The sequence below is a fragment of the Lucilia cuprina genome, chromosome 5 (genome assembly GCF_022045245.1).
Source record: "Lucilia cuprina isolate Lc7/37 chromosome 5, ASM2204524v1, whole genome shotgun sequence".
NCBI lineage: Eukaryota > Metazoa > Arthropoda > Insecta > Diptera > Calliphoridae > Lucilia > Lucilia cuprina.
In genome coordinates, this window is record NC_060953.1 from 7,684,333 (window position 1) to 7,690,012 (window position 5,680).

The window sequence follows — 5,680 nt, forward strand, 5'->3', positions numbered from 1 at the left end:
AAAAAACTGCATTTGCATTGAATATATTTTGAAAAAAATATAATCATTCAAATGAAACTGAAAGTAATTGAATAACAAATTTTAAATTGATTTTTAATAATATTAAAACAAAAAAAAAACAAAAAAACATTAGAGGAAAAATAAAACTACAATGTTGCTCAAGCAGTTTTGCTCTAGTTCTGTTTTAGTTCTGTTCTAGTTCTGTTTTAGTTCTGTTCTAGTTCTGTTCTAGTTCTGTTCTAGTTCTGTTCTAGTTCTGTTCTAGTTCTGTTCTAGTTCTGTTCTAGTTCTGTTCTAGTTCTGTTCTAGTTCTGTTCTAGTTCTGTTCTAGTTCTGTTCTAGTTCTGTTCTAGTTCTGTTCTAGTTCTGTTCTAGTTCTGTTCTAGTTCTGTTCTAGTTCTGTTCTAGTTCTGTTCTAGATCTGTTCTAGTTCTGTTCTAGTTCTGTTTAAGTTCTGTTCTAGTTATGTTTAAGTTATGTTTAAGTTCTGTTCAGTTCTGTTCAGTTCTGCTCAGTTCTGTTCAGTTCTGTTCAGTTCTGTTCTGTTCAGTTCTGTTCAGTTCTGTTCAGTTCTGTTCAGTTCTGTTCAGTTCTGTTCAGTTCTGTTCAGTTCTGTTCAGTTCTGTTCAGTTCTGTTCAGTTCTGTTCAGTTCTGTTCAGTTCTGTTCAGTTCTGTTCAGTTCTGTTCAGTTCTGTTCAGTTCTGTTCAGTTCTGTTCAGTTCTGTTCAGTTCTGTTCAGTTCTGTTCAGTTCTGTTCAGTTCTGTTCAGTTCTGTTCAGTCCTGTTCAGTTCTGTTCAGTTCTGTTCAGTTCTGTTCAGTTCTGTTCAGTTCTGTTCAGTTCTGTTCTGTTCAGTTCTGTTCAGTTCTGTTTAGTTCTGTTCAGTACAGTTCCGTTCTAGTTCTGTTCTAGTTCTGTTCTAGTTCTGTTCTAGTTCTGTTCTAGTTCTGTTCTAGTTCTGTTCTAGTTCTGTTCTAGTTCTGTTCTAGTTCTGTTCTAGTTCTGTTCTAGATCTGTTTTAGTTCTGTTCTAGTTTTGTTGCTGTGAACAACTTTTATCCATGTATAACTTTAACATAAACACAACTTTTTTCTTGAAGAAAATTTTCTTCCGACAAAAGTTTGTTTTATAATTAAAATGTTCTTGTTGTTTTCTTTACTATTGAATATTAATAATAATTATTATTTTCTTCCTTGCTGCTGTTAGTGTTTTCACTTATAATAATTTTTTAATATGTGAGCAAACTCATAAAAGTTTTTGTGAAGATTTAATATAAAAGGTGTTGGTTTGGTTGGTTTGGTTGGATGGTTGGATGGTTGGTTATTCGTAGGTCTTAAAGGTTTAATTTATAACGAAAAAAGTTATATACGTGACATCATAAATAAGAATACCGATGTCAAATGTAATGAAAATGAATTCATTTTTATGTTTACAGCTTTAGTTTTTTTTTGTATTTATTTATATTGTTTTTAAGGATTAAAGGATTTTTCAAAGATAAACATAAAAACAGCAATAAAAAAAGGTAATAAAAATAAGAAATTAAGTTAAAAAGTAGGAAAGTGGGAGGAGAGTGATGGCTTAAGAAAGGATTAGTGGAATTTTACTGAAATAAAATGATGTTATTTTGATCAACTGTACTTTATGACAATCTTTATAAAAGAAGAATTTTTTAACTTAAACAAATAATTTTTGATTGATACCTTTAAGTCTGGACTAAAAGAAATTGAGATCATTTGAAAAAAGAACGAAAAAATATAATAAAATTTTGTTTAATATGAAAATAACTGAAAATTTATAAAAACAAAAATTGTCACTGATTTTTGTTGAATTTCTTTAAAAATTTCCACATTTTCAATTCAACATTTATTTCGTATACAATTTCCGCTTTTTTGACATTAAGAATTTAAAAAAATATATATTTTTATACACTCTCATACCCACAACAACAAAATGCTTATAACACCCTCATTCTTGTAAAAATTTACATAAAAAAATAAATAAAATATTCCTAGAAAATACTTATTTCGTGACTTTACAAATATATATCTCTGGCAATAACTATTTACATACAAACCCAACATACTTACACATGAGTATTTAGATACATACATAGATGTAAATGCCTTTGGATAAATATTTTCACCAATATATCCCAACCATATCAGAACATGTTTTATCAACATGTGAAAATTGTTCTCAAATTGTGAAAATATCGTTTTTTTCTTTCTTTCTTCCTTTGCTTTAATACAAATCTTGATTTAAGGATTTGTTTTTTTATATGTTTTCACTAGGGATTGATTTTTATATGCTGATATTAGTAGTTGATAATTTGAGGGCAATATTTAAAAAAAAAAAATTGCTAAAGGGAAATGTAGAAGAATAGAAAAAGTAACCTTAAACACAGCTACCTTTCTATATAAAAAGTTGTTTTAAACAGAACATTTTTTTTTCTATAGAAAAAGTTATCTTGAACATAGCAACTTTTTTATAGAAAACGTTGTCTTCAGCAGAGCAAATTTTCTGTAAAAAATTTTGTTTTAAATAGAGCAACTTTTCTATAGAAAATGGCGTCTTCAACAGAGCAACTTTTCTATAGAAAATGTTGTCTTCAACAGAGCAATTTTTCTGCAGAAAATGGTGTCTTCAAAAAAAGGTGTCTTAAACAGAGCAACTTTTCTAAAGAAAAAGTTGCTTAAACAGAGCAACTTTTCCTTAGAAAAAGTTGCTTAAACAGAGCAACTTTTCTAAAGAAAAAGTTGCTTAAACAGAGCAACTTTTCTAAAGAAAAAGTTGTCTTTAAAAAAAGTTGTCTTTAACAGAACAATTTTTCTATATAAAAAGTTGTTGCAAAAAAACTTTTCTTTTGAAAAAGTTGATATAAATAGAGCAACTTTTCATTTGAAAAAGTTGCTATAAACAGGCCAACTTTTATATAGGAAAAGTTGCCTTAAATAGAACAACTTTTCTATAGAAAAAGTTGCTATAAACAGGGCAACTTTTCATTAGAAAAAGTTGCTATAAATAGAGCAACTATTCTTTAGAAAAAGTTGCTATAAATGGAGCAACTTTTCTTTAGAAAAAGTTGCTATAAACAGAGCAACTTTACATAGAAAAAGTTGTCTTAAAAAGAGCTACTTTTCTATAGAAAAAGTTGTCGTAAACAAAACAACTTTTCTATAGAAAATGTTTTTTTAAATAGAGCGAATTTTCTATAGAAAAAGTTGTCTTAAACATCACAAGTATTTTACAGACAAAGTTGCCTTAAACAGAGCAACATTTCTATAGAAGAAGTCGTCTTAAACAAAGCAAACTTTCTACAGAAAAAGTTGTTTGATTGTTGTTGTTTGATCAGAGAAACTTTTCTGCAGAAAAAATGCCTGAAGCCGAGCAAATTTTCTATAGAAAATGTTGTCTGAATCAGAACTTTTCTATAGAAAAAGTTGTCTCAATCAGAACAACTTTTCTATAGAAAAAGTTGTCTGAAATAGAGCAACTTTTCTATAGAAAAAGTTGTCTGAAATAGAGCAACTTTTCTAAAGAAAACATTGTGCGATTCAGAGCAACTTTTCTATAGAAAAAGTTGTCTAAATCAGAGTAACTTTTCTCTAGAAAAAGTTGTCCGATTTATAGCAACTTTTCTAAAGAAAACATTGTGCGATTCAGAGCAACTTTTCTATAGCAAAAGTTGTCGGAAATTGAAAATTTTTTCTGCTGAAAAAGTGGTTTGTTAAAGGTTACAACTTCTCAACTACTTCTCTAAAGAAAAAATCAAAACAATTTTTTATATAGAAAAACGTTGCCTGCTTTAAGGTTGATTATTGTGTTTATTTTTTTAATAAAAACAATTGAATAAATTAAAAACTTTAATTAAAAACAATGGCGTCAAACAAATGCTCATTAAGTCCAATTGTTTTAATTACAAAGCAGAAATGAAAACAAGAAAAAATACGCAAACGAGTAAAAAGGAGTAAAAAAGCAGGTGATTAAAATTGATGGCCATCAAAAAATGGCCATAAAAGTATAAAAAGGATGAGAAATATTAAAGACCATGTTTTTTTTGTCAGTGGGATGATGAATTATAATTTCAGCAAAAGAAAATTATAACAATTTATTTAAATGATTTTATATTCTTGGCACGAATTTTGTGAAAGTAAAGTGTAAAGGAGAGAGCGAGCGAAGAAAAAAAGGATTTGTTAACTCATAACGGAAATGAAAATAAATAAAGGTAAAGATGAAAAGCAGCTGAAAAAAACAGGAAATTATTGTATAGAATTTCAAATATTTTTTTATGTTTTCTTGTATTGCTGTCACTTACGTTATATTCTTAATGTTATTGGTATTTATTGTGTCAGCAACATATTAAACAGGATGAATAATAATAATAATATTATTAAGGAATTTTTTCATTTTTTATATCCTGTTTACAGACAAACGGAAGTTTATACAAACAATTGCAATAAAATAAGTAATTGAAAGATATTTCTAAAGGAAAATATTAAAATTTAAAGATTTTTTCGATGACAGCCTAAAAGTAGACTTTAATAAGCTGTAAAAATAAAACCCTAAAAGTAGGCATTAGTTTTAAATTACTGATATTTTCTGCTTCTCATAGAAAACCCACAAAACTTCTTTTTTAAACCATTTAACTTCTATTATCTTCTATTTAAAGGAATCCTTTTCAGAAAAGAAAAACTTTATGCAAAACTTACAATGCAACAATAAATTTGTCGTTTAGAGTCTCAGTTTTAATTTTTACTCTAAAATAAATAAAATTTTGTCATTTGCACTTTCTTTTATCTATTATTTGCTTTTTTTATTGCAAAAGAAACAATACAAACTAAATTTAAACAACAACAAAAGTAGCAAAACTAACTAACTATCTAACTGCTACTGTAAGTGAAGCACTTTTATTGTGGCAGTTGCAGCATACAATTGTCATTGCGATAACCCTTGTTGTTAGTATTTTTTTGGTTCGTAAAAGTAAGAGTTGAAAACAATACAAGGACATTTAAAGTGTTTTCTTTTTCTTTATTGTTGACAAATGCCTGTTGGTTATGCTGTTGCAAAATGTAGTACCTGTATCAACACACACACACAAGAGGTATTGAAATGTAACATCATTTGGAAGGCAACAGTAGCAGTAACACCCACAAACAAAAAAGTTGCTGGTTTTTTAAAGATAACAAAATATAGACAACAACAAAAGAAATAAAACAAACACTTAAGTTTAAAAATATTCTATATAAAAGAACAGGAAAATATTTCTATAGCAATACATGCCCCAAATCAAGCAACCAAGCAACTTTTCTGTGTAAAAATTGAATCAGAGCAACTTTGCTACAGAAAAATTTGTCTGAATTAGAGCAACTTTTCTATAGAAAAATTTGTCTAAATCCAAGCAACTTTTCTATAGAAAAAATTGTCTGAATCCAAGCAACTTTGCTATAGAAAGAGTTGTCTGAATCAGAGCAACTTTTCTATAGAAAAAGTTGCCTGAATCAGAGCAACTTTTCCATAGAAATAGTTATCTGAATCAGAGCAACTTTTCCATACAAAAAGTTTTCTGAATCCAAGCAACTTTTCTATAGAAAAAGTTGTCTGAATCAGAGCAACCTTTCTATAGAAAAAGTTGTCTGAATCAGAGCATAGAAAAAGTTGTATGAATCAGAGCAACTTTTCT